This window comes from Spermophilus citellus, assembly GCF_964194105.1.
Source record: "Spermophilus citellus genome assembly, chromosome: 11".
Classification (NCBI taxonomy): Eukaryota; Metazoa; Chordata; class Mammalia; order Rodentia; family Sciuridae; genus Spermophilus; species Spermophilus citellus.
The window spans coordinates 1587864-1600348 of NC_138192.1; the positions used below are offsets into that span (position 1 = coordinate 1587864).

Genomic DNA, 12485 nt, shown 5'->3' on the forward strand with positions numbered 1-12485 from the left:
ACAGTTTGCTAGTTGGTTGCCAATGAAAGAAACAGACTGGCATACCACTAATAATCTGATAGGCGCTCAGTATTTTTAAAATGTAAATGAATTGGCTACACATAAAAATAAAGCCATTTAATACAAAAACACATTTCTCCTTCAGAAAGTTTGGCAAAATTCTGTTCACATGCCTACAGCGATAATCCACTTGAGTAGAGTAGTAGTTGTCCATTTAGAACACCGCTAGTTCTTCTTATTATTTCTTGTGTCTTTTGTAACTCATATTAAAATATGGTGTCTTTTGTTAGCTCTTTATGATCTATTTCATACTACTTCATACAATTTGTGTTAAATAGTTTTATGGATTTAATAGTAAAAATGTAGTGTAATGTGGAATCATAAAGAACTAGTTATTTAAACTCTAAGAATATAGTAAACACCTAAAAGTTGCAATTAATGCTTATATCATGGATTCTAATTAGGAAAAAACGTTGGAACTTAATATATTTCGATAGGAAAAAATTATCATAAAACAAGCAATATACATAAGTTTTATTTTCTATAACTGGAAAATTGATTGTTGTCCTTGTCTATTTCTGTAGGTAAGTAGAATCACAGTTTTTCTATCTAAATAAAATATTATATCATGCATGAAGTATTAATTCTTACATATATAATGCTACTAGAATTCTCAAAAGTTGATTAATTGAATACTTTAATTATATTAGAATTTCTGTACTATGATAAAATAGCAATGTTTTTGTACAAGTCCTTCTTATTATCTTCAAGCTTTATTTTATCAACTACAAGAAAGTGCATTTAAATCTATTTTTAATTGACATTATGACAAATCAACCAATTGGCTTTCAAAGGTCTTTGAAACTGGTAAATATATGAGAAATTATTGATTTTTTTAAGCCCTCAATATTAATTAGACTCCAAGATTTTGTTTGATTATGAGATGAGCCATTGCATAAGAACAACAACAACAAAAAGAGCTTGCTTCAATTATTAAAATAAATATCGTACAAAAATATAATCTTAATATTTTATAATTTTGATTATATTAATGAGGATAAATTTAAAGTTATAAAGTCTATGTAAATACATTTAAATTTTTTAATTCATTTTTTCTTGAGTTATTGCCAGTAATTCAACATTTTAATATTTATTGAAATTTAGAGTAATTTGACATAATCATATGAAATTTGAAAAGCCTTAATATCAAAGCACAAACCTATGCATAGAAACTTAGAGATCAACTATATTTACATTCTAAAAAATTGATATGTTAATTCTTCTGGAAAAATAAGATATTGATTCCTTTTAAAATGTCCAAAAAATTAAATGGAAAACTTCAATTTCTAAGAAAAAAGCCTATAGATTTTTTGCCATAGGCAAAGAGATATTACTATTTTATAATAGAATATAATTATAAACTATATATTAAGCAATTACTACACTAATATTTAAAAGAATATACATGTACAGCAGTGCTCTATGAAGCTAATAAAATAAATTTACAAATATTGCTGTAACACTATAATATTGTAAAATATTATCAGCAGGCTAGAATTCAAATCATCATATACTATTTAACTAGTTCAGTCTACAGTTATGATAATATGTATGATTTATTATTACTACTGAACAATAAAATAATAAAATATGGAGTTCTCCAACTGCCCTCTGCAAAATATTGGCCTTATCTTAAAATAATTGCTAAAGAAATTACAGTGTTATTTAGGAGGTGCCATCAGGGAGAACAATAAAGGAAAACCACCTCAGTGGGTATAACTTTTGGGAACACTTTTGACTTCCATTTTGTGTGGATGGCAGCACGTATTAATTTATACTGATACACGACTGATAACCATTGAGTTGCTTAGAAAGATGGACTTTCTGGGACAAGAGATCTGAGAGACATGAATGCTGAAAGATCTAAGGAAATTTTGTAGTTCCTTTTTCTTAAAGTTTTTCAACTGAATTCCTCATTCCATATTTCCATCTTGTACTCTGACTTTGAAGATATGACTACAGTAAAGAGGGCCAGTCAAAGTTGAACGTATCCTCTCTTTTGCCAATCTCTTCTCACACAAAATCCATGACTTCCTTTCATTGTCCTGAATTTCATGATAGTTTACCAAGTGGCTGGAAGAAATGAGACTCCATCAAACATGCCACAAAGTATCTTTTCTTTGCATAGCATGCCTCAATTGAGACATGTCCTGAGGAGCCTATAATGATCATAGCATAAGGATTTCCAATGCATCCATCCCATCATTACCAAACAAATGTTATAGCCATTATGTATCTTATTCACTACCTTCTTTCTGTGCTTCAAATCAATTAATCACGGATGAAAATTTTAGTGACTGTAATGTTGCAGTACATAAATGATTATTCCTCAACACACCTCCATGAGCACATAACACTGACTATAAATATTAATATTGTTTTTGGCTTCAGAACAGCAATGAATGCAAACCTATAATCAATGTTGTAGATATTTTCTCATATTGTTCCTCATCCTTTCTTTTTTCCAGAAACTCTTTAATATATAAAAACAAGAAAAATAAGTCTTCTAGATTTCTATACATGAAAATCAGTTCGTATTGAACTTTGGGCTAAATAAAGGAAAATAGGCCTAACAAATATAATTGTGTGTGTATATATATATATATATATATATATATATATATATATATATATATAAAACTTCAGAATATGTTTCTTCATATCATATAATTATAATTAAAATAGTGAAATATGGAAAGTTTCTTCTTTCTTTATACACAGGAACCTTTAGTGCTTATCATTTTCCCTTCTCTATTAAATGAAGTCTTTCCTTCCTCCTTCCCTCCCTTCCCATTTTTTAAAATTCTTCTTTAACTTTTTATTTTTGTGAGTTATACTGATATAAATATCATGAAAAAGACACTAAACCAAAGTAATTTACTGAAAAGTATTTTCCATATATTTTTTTTCTCCAATATGTGAAATGTGGTAGCAGAAAAAAGATGTTAATTATATTTTATTCATAAATAAGCAAAAATGGATCCTGAATATCTTAATTAACCATCACTGATTTATAAGCCATGTAAAATAACCCTTTGTTTCAGAGTTTACTAATAAATATGGACTAGAGCCAAAACAGTGCATCTGTAATTAGCAATCACACTAGAAAACATTTCTTTACTGAGGAAATTTCATTTACTCAGATGGTTTATGTAGTTCACTAATTATAACCTTCTGTGATAAAACTGAAGGCAAAGTTCCATAAATAACAGAACTAAAAAATTAAACATAAATTCAGGTTTATGAAGGGAACTTATCAGATATATATTTGTAGTATACTTTCTAAAATTTTCTCTCCTTTTTTGTAATACAGTTATTTTAATGTTATTGTGCACAATGTAGATATTCAAACTCTAAAATTAAATGCTATTTTTGCATTGTAGTCATGAATTTTCAATAATTTCAAAGAAATTATCACATGACAATTTAATCTTCTATTTGTATGCCATATACATATTTTAAAATATCTTCAAACTTTTTGTTCTTATAGTTATCTGTTCCTCCTTTAGGCAAAATGTTATTAATAAAAACCACTAACTCTAGATAAATATTGGTTTTAAACTGGTGTTACACAGATATTGTTACTGTATCAGATGTTTGCAAAATCATCCTAAGCTTGTATCTGATACTCTCCTGGTACATATAGACACAGAGGCTTCTTTCCATACAGTATCAGACTTAATACTAAGCAGAAGGAGAGAGGCAAGAAAGTAAAGAATATAACTCTTTTTGATACTTACTATTATGCCTTGAATAGTCATTCACTTTGAGGTTGTTTTCCCTGCTGTGCAATATGAGAATATTGATTTTGGTAATCTTCCAAGTTAAGTGATAAGCTTTTCATTCTGATAATCAATTTATCAAAAAAAATCTGATATATTTTAGGGTAAGGTAGAAACTGAAAAACTAAAAATAATGGAAATACCTGTATAAAATTTTCATTGGGTTCTTAATAGCATTAATGTGAAAAACCTATACCCTTCTTTTTAAATTGAATTACTTAATATTAACTAAAACATAAATGATTATGAGCATATTTTTTTAAAAAAAATGTTAACACTATAAATGGTCTACAAGGGCTGGGGATATAGCTCAGTTTGTAGAGTGCTTGCCTTGCATGCACAAGGCCCTGGGTTCAATCCCCAGTACCACAACAAAAAACCCTACATACTTTTCAAGTAGGGTGCAAAGGAGCAAGAAATACTCATACTAAAATGATGATAAAGCAGAATGCAAATACACTGAACGATTTATGCAATGCCATTGTTCATTCCTTGTTTTATGCAGATTTTAATATATTTTAAATCAGTTGAACTTCCTGAAGAATGATAATAAGAATGACCTGATCACTAAGAAAACAATGAAAACTTATTCAGAAAGTTAATACACATTAGATATAAGGCAAACTTAAATCAGTAATTTAGTTTATTTTACCAAAAACAGAAAGGTTATTTTCATGGGAGTAAAATGATTATAGTTTTTTTTTTTTTTCGGTGGATTGATTAAAGCAAAAAATAACATGCATTGGAGAAAAAAAAATAGCCTCTAAAACAAATTGTGCTGGGAAACCTGGAAATCCATATGTAGTAGATTGCAGTTCAACCTTATTTCTCACCCTGAAAAAAACTCAACTCAACATGGATCAAGACAGGACTAAAGCAAAAATACAGAAAATTTGAAAAGATTTTTTTAAAAATAGAGTACCTGTATAATAGGTCCAATACCTAAAAATTAGGAGACCTTGAAATACATGACAGAGAAATTTGATGGGATACAATTTTCATCAAGAAAATAATTGAAGAAAATTTTCCATAACTGAAGAAGTACCTGAGTTACCAGATTGAAAGGGAACACTGAATACCTAGCAGAAATAATGGATAAAAACATATCTACATCAGGGTACATGTTATGAAATTTCAGAACCCTGAGGAAAAAGATTGCAGACAAGAAAAATCAGAAAATACACAGAATCATAATGGCTTGGAAATTCTCAAAAACAATACTGGAAGCTAGAAAAAAGAGGATAATGCCTCAAAAACTATAATAAAATATAGTTGATTTTTAAAATTTCAGGAAAATTAGCAATCAAGTATAAAATAATGGTATTTTTAGGTCATGTAAGATCTCAATCCTCTCTCAGGAAATTACCAGAGAAGGTGCTCCACTGAAATGAGAGAATAAACCAAGAAAAGGAAACAAGATATCTAACACAGGAGGGGCAAAAAATTCCCTGGAAGTTGATGAAGGAAGATTCTAGGATGACAGTCCAGCACCATCCAGAGTTGATCAAAGGTGAATAGATTCCAGAGAGATTTCTCAGTAAGGATGAAATTGCTGTCTCTGAATATCTAAGGAAGATTTACACTAACTTTGTCTATTAAAATTTTCTGTGATGAATGGAATGTTTTACATCTGTACTGTCAAGTACAGTAGAACCTAGCTGGAGCACTTTAACATGGAACTGATGACAGAGGAACTTATTTTTTAGAAGAGAGAGAGAGAGAGAGAGAGAGAGAGAGAGAGAGAGAGAGAGAATTTTTCAATATTTATTTTTTAGTTTTCGGCGGTGCTGAGGATCGAACCCGGGCCACATGCATGCCAGGCGAGCGCACTACCACTTGAGCCACATCCCCAGCCCCAGAACTTACTCTTTTAATTAAAATTAATTTAAGTTTTATTAACCACATGTGGTTAGTTGCTATCATTTTGAACAGTGCATATTTAGATGATCAGTAGGTTTGGAAATGAATTAGGAAGAAGTAAAGAGAAAACTAAACAAATGAAAATCAGTATTAATTGGAGGGAAGACAAAAACTTGTTCAAGAAAGAAAAAAAGCAATCATGGCTTACTATATGACTCAGTTCAGAATAAATTATATAGTTAGGGCTGGGGGTATAGCTCAGCAAGCTAGAGGTCTTGCGTTCAATCACCAGCTCCCCACAAAAGAGAATTGTATAGTCATATAAATATAAGTACCAATTATAAATATAACCAAAATTTTATTGTATATGGGGAGATTATTACGTGTTATTTTTTTCTTTAAAAAGTACAAATATTTTAAAATATTTTCTCTAGAACAATAATTTTTTCTTCATTTTATTGTATCAAAATTTACTGAAACAATTCTTCACAGGAGAACATTTAGGCTACTTCTAATACTGACCAGTTATTAATAGGACATTAAAGATTAACACTGGATCACTGCTTTTTAAAATTCAACTGTAATGAGGCAAAATTTACTTACAATTAAATACATCTATTTAATTGTAAGTAAATTGTAAGGTGTTTATTTCTGTTTATTGTATATATCCTTGTAACCACTATTACAATGAAGATGTAAAACACTTTACCATCCTAAAAAGTTCATTTATACCTCTTTGCACTACATCTCTACCCACCAGCCAAACACTGATTTATTTCCTCTCATTATGGCTCGCTTCTTCTAGAATTTCATGTAAATGAAATTATACAAAATTTACTCTTTTGTGTTTGACTTTTCTAACTATTAAAAAAATTCATGCACATACTTGTGTACAATCAGTTGTTCTTTCCCATAGCTTATGATAATTCATTTCCCAAAGATATCACAATTTGCTGCTCTTCTGACATACCAATGGACATTCTAGGAGCTTCTAGTTGGGATCTGTTAAGAATAAAGCTGTTATGAACATTCACATTTATAGGTCTTTCTGAGATTGTATATTTTCATAAATATCTAGAAGTGAACATTGCTGCATCATATAGTCAGTACAGCTTAATGTTATAGGATATTGATAAAATAATTTCCAAAGTAGTTGTGCCACTTTACACACCCACCAGCAATATATGATAATTCTAAAAGCTTTATAACCTTAATAATACTTGATAATGCCAACATTTTTAAGTTTCATTATTCTAGCAGACAGGTGCTAATATCCTATTTTGATTTGAATTTACATTTCTCTGATGACTAAAGAAGTTAAGTATCTTTTTCATCTGCTCATTTGATCTTTGATAAATATTTCTGTGAGGTATCTCTTAAATTCTTGGACATATTTATAACTTACCGAGTTATAAATATCCTTTACATAGTCTGACTCCAAGTTATTTTTATTTATTTATTTTTTTGGTGGTATTGGGCATTGAACCCATGCTTCATACATACTAGGAAAGTGCTCTACCACTGAGCTATATTCCCACCCCTGACTATAAGTTCTTTATTGGATATACGTATTCAGAATATTTTCTCCAAGTCTTTGGCTTGCCTTTTCATTGTTTTAAAAAATAACAGTGCATTATAATTATACATTATAGTGCGATACAGTGTGGTATATTTTCACATTCACATAATATAATTTGGCCAATTTCTTTTCTCAGTATCTTCCCTTTCCATTCCTTTTTTCCTCTCCCTGATCCTTATCCTCTACTTATATTGCAGGAGATCATTTCCCCCACTTTTTTCTATCTAGCTTTCACATTAGAGAAACTGAGACTGTAGACATTTTGAGTTGGGCTTATTTCACTCAATGTGATGTTCTTCAATTCCATCCATTTCCCTGCAAATGATATAATTTTGTTCTTCTTTATGGCTTCGTAAAACTCCATTGTGTATATGTATCACATTTTGTTTATCCATTCATCTGTTGACAACACTTAAGCTGGTTCCTTAATGTGGCTGTTGTGAATTGTGCTGCTATGAACAAGGCCTAGTGATACAATGCATGTTATCACCATAGTATGCTGCATTTAATTCTTTTGAATAAATACCAAGGAGTGGTATTTCTGTGTCATATGGTGGTTCCATTCCTAGTCTTTTGAGGAGACTCCATACTGATTTCTATAGTGCTTCCACTAACTGAAAATACCACCAACAGTGTAAGTATTCCTATTTCCCTAAATCCTTGCCCAGTATTCATTTTTATTTTTATTCTTGATTATTGCCATTCTAACTGGCGTGAGATTAAAATCTAAGTATAGGTAGAGCCTGTCTGCGCCGGCGCCGAGCACGCCGACGCCGTCCCTGCCGCCATGGCTTGTCGACCCCGAAGCCCGCCTGCCTATGGGAGCCGCCCGCGACTGCTGGCGCTAGCCCGTCGTCCCCTAAGACATGGAGCCTCGGGCGGAAGCGCAGAGCGGATGGGAGGCGCAGGAAGCCTGAGGACGCGGAGGAGGTCCAGCACCCGGCTGATGACCACAGACCCGCGAGTTTCACCACTCCTGAAGGCCCCAAGCCCCGTTCTCGGTGTTCAGACTGGGCCAATGCCGTTGAAGAAGATTAAATGAGGACCAGAGTTAACAAAGAAATTGCAAGATATAAAAAGAAAACTCCTCATAAATGACTTTGGAAGAGAGCGGAAATCATCATCAGGAAGTTCTGATTCAAAAGAGTCAGTGTCTACAGTGCCAGCTGATGTGGAGACAGATGAAAGTGTCCTGATGCGAAGACAGAAGCAGATCAACTATGGAAAGAACACTATTGCCTACGATCGCTATATTAAAGAGGTCCCCAGACACCTTCGACAACCTGGTATTCACCCCAAGACCCCCAACAAATTTAAGAAGTATAGTCGGCGTTCATGGGACCAGCAGATCAAGCTCTGGAAGGTGGCTCTGCACTTCTGGGATCCTCCAGCTGAAGAAGGCTGTGATTTGCAAGAAATACACCCTCTGGACCTTGGGGAAATGGAAACTGAATCCACAGAGAGCAGCTCTGAGTCCCAGACGAGCTCACAGGATAACTTTGATGCGTATTCTGGCACACCCACCAAGGTCAGATATGTGGACTGCCAAGTGGAAGACAAATTTGATTTGGAAGCTTGCTTAACTGAGCCCTTGAAAGACTTCTCTGCTATGAGTTGACTGCCACCTGGTGGCCACTGGGAGAATCAGGTGCCATCTCTGGCCAGCTAGAGGTCCGCCAAACATGTAGGCCTGTGATGTGCACTGGTAGCTGGGTGGTGTCTGTCAGTAGTTCATGGTCTTAGGATGAGTTGTTGTTCTTGCCTTACTTTCTTAGAAACATTAATTTTGTGTATAGTGAATGTTTTTGCATGTTTTAACTTGTAAATGGTGCTGAATCCAAGGAATATTGATTGCGAAGCAGTCTTGAGCAAACTTGGGTGCATGGTGTTTCCACTCTCAAGTTGGAAAGGCCAGTGCAAGTGAACTAGTTTCCCACAGCCTCCTTAGACTTTTAGTTGCCGCTTGTCAGGTGGGCTGGTTGTAAACTTTACCATGTGTTCTTAGGACCAATATAGGGTGGTTTTCTTTGCAGGTACTTGACAAAGTATATTCAGTGTGAGACATATGATGATTTTGTGGAAATGTGTTTTCTGGCCTTTTATCAATAAGTCCAAGTAGTTTTTTCCCCTCCCATACAGAGCTCTGAACAAAGATGTTAAATTAATGGGTTCTCTGATTGGGTACTTGTAAATAGCACTAGCTAGGTCTTAACTGATGAGACAGTTAAGGCAACAGAGCGACTTAGAATGTTTTTTTTACAATCAGTTAATTGACAGTGTAAAATTATTGTAAATGATAATGTGTACAGATATTCAATTGTAAACTTGTTAAACTGTTGTGTTTTCATTGCTTTTGTATGGAATGATGTTGCAAAAAATAAAAAGGAAAAACACTCTTTTAAAAAAAATCTAAGTATAGTTTTGATTTGCATTTCCTTGATTATTAAAGAGGCAAAAACTTTTATACATTTTGGCCATTTGTATTTCTTCTTTTGAGAAATGTATTTTTACTCTATTTGCCTCTTTATTTACTGGGCTATTTTTTTTTTTGTCTTAAGTTTTTTGAGTTATTTATATACTCTGAATTTTAATCCTATGTCAGAATTGTAGCTGGCAAAGATTTTCTTCCATTCTGTAGGTTCTCTTCACACTCTTGTTTTCTTTGAATGAAGAAGCTTTTAATTTGATGTCATCCCATTTTTTTGATTCTTGGTATTACTTCCTGAACTTTAGGAGTCCTATTGAGGAAGCTATTGACTGTGCCACTATGTTGGAGCATTGAACCTGTTTTCTTCTAGCAGTTGCAAAATTTCTGGTATAATTCCTAGTTTTTTATTTACTTTGAGTTGACTTTTGTGCAAGGTAAGAGATTGGGCTCTAATTTTTTTTCTGTAGGTATAGACATGATCCTGTAATTTTTCCCCATCATTCTTTTAATACAGGGAATTATATTGCTTGATTTTCAAATCTAAAACCAATCATGCATTCCTGAGATTAACTACTTTATTCATGATGTATTATCTATTCCTTATATTGCTGAACTCACTAATATTTTTTAAATACATTTGCATATATAGTTATGAGAGATATTTGTTGGTCCATAGTTTCCTTTGTTTGGAATGCCATGGTCTGATTTTAGCATCAGCATAATGTTGGCCTCCTAAAATGAGTTCTGCAATCTTCTTCTCTATATTCTTAAGGAATTTTAAGGTTACATTACATCTCTTTATATTATTTTATAGATTTCATCATTTTGTAAAACTTACAGGCACTATATTTTAAACTCCCATCCAATTTCTGGGATTTCAGTTATACATTTGTTGTCCCACCTTTCACTGAGGGTGATTTTTTTCTTTTGCCTTCTCAGTATGTTTAAATTTGGATAGTTTCCATTGCTCCATCTTCAAAGTCACTGAGTTATTGTGCCCTCTAATATGCAGGTAAATCCATGCAGTGATATTTTAAAATTTCAGATATGGGGGCTGGGGTTGTATCTCAGCGGTAAAGTGCTTACCTTGCACATGTGAGATACTGGGTTTGATCCTCAGTACCACATAAAAATAAAGATATTTTTTGAAAATTTTAGTTATGGCATTTTTAATATTTTGGTTTTATGTGCACCTCTTTTCAAACTTAATTTTTATGTCATCATATTCATGTTTTTCTTTAAATCTTTGAGGATATTTGTAAAAACCTTTTCCATTTATTTTACTGAGCTATAATTTGCACACAGTAAAATTACTATTTTCTGTCCCTATATTTTACCTTGTAAAAAATTGTATAAGATATCAACATTTCACATGTTCATATGAGAAGCTCCACAGATCTCGTTTTTAGCAAAACTGGTCAAAACAATTTTAAAAAATTAAAGTGTCTGGAATGGTCCTAAAGACATCAATCAAATGAAGACACCTTTATTCAAGAATATCTACTTAAACTTGCTAAGAACATTGAAAGTTGATGGCATCTGAACAAACATCTCAGTGAGACTCCATTCCACTAGAGTGGTGCAGTCAAGAATAAAAGGCTCCCTCCCTCTTCCCCAAGCTCCCACTCCAAGATTTATTTTTATAGGAGCCAAAGAACATCATCACATCATCATTTTTTATGCTACTTCCAGTTATGTATCACTGAGGTTAAATTCCATATTAGTATGGCCATAAGATGAGGGTTCCAGCCACTGTTGGTGAAATAGACTTTACCTTTGGCATAGCACTGTTGAAAATTCTGGAGTCCCAATCAGCCTTGCTGTGGCTTAAAACACAGTGGCTTCATCTGGGAGAGACAAGCTGAGGACCTGGGTGTACTGGACCCCCTCTGCCTAGCACTTAGTTCATAAAGCAGCAGTGTCACTCAGAGAGAAGCATGTTACTATTCCAATCTCTAACTTCTGATCTGTGACTCAAGAGATTTTTTTCCCAAGGGAGAGAAGTGGAGAACAAAACAGATAACTCCTTCCAAGGATAGTGGCTTTATTTGCAACAGAGCATGGAAAAGTTCGAAGCTAAGGACATGCTCAAATATAGTGGATCTTGTATTGAAAAGCAATTGAGAAGAGATTGATAGATTCATTTGGAGATAATGGCTACATTTATACTCTGACAACTTCACAGCAAAGAATCAAGTAAACAGGTAGTTGAGAAAAGCCCTTATAGGGTAAGAACAAATTTTAAACACTGGAAACTCAGAAATATCCCTTCAAAAGAGTCCAAATTTGACTGAATTTGACTAAAGGACAGTTTGTGGCTGAGGCATTTTTTAAAACATAGCAATCACTAGTAATTAGTTGAATTACTAATTACTTGAGTATGGTCAGAGAAAGAGATAATCAAAAAAAGTCATGATAAACCCCACCATCATACCAGGGAGACTATGGACATACCTCAGACTGCACTCCTGAGTATCAACATCAGATGTTTAATACTGCAGCAGAGAATTAAATTTCATTAAAATAATCTAGTCACTAAACAAATAAATGAAGAAAATATAATGATGAGTCCAGGAAGTGGAGGCCAGACAATAACAACAGTTGCTATCTAAACTGTCAATTCTGAAACAAAAAATTATAGGACATGCAAAGAAACGGAAAGTATGACTTGAAATGTGCAAAAGAAATGGGTAACAGGTAATGCCTATGAGAGTAGTCAGATGTCAAATAAGACAGGCAAATATTTCAAAATAACCCTTATAAATGTGTTCAAAGA

The 12485-nt window shown here is 33.0% G+C and overlaps 1 long non-coding RNA gene and 1 pseudogene across 3 annotated transcripts in view; both read left to right on the plus strand.

Moving 5' to 3' along the window:
• Positions 1–12485, plus strand: part of LOC308631121 — a 1170527-nt gene that overhangs the window by 388929 nt on the left and 769113 nt on the right. The gene's annotated exons all lie outside the window — the stretch shown is intronic.
• LOC308631287 (histone RNA hairpin-binding protein-like) lies at positions 8069–9451 on the plus strand (annotated as a pseudogene). Its single transcript has one exon. The product of its transcript is annotated as a histone RNA hairpin-binding protein-like (transcript).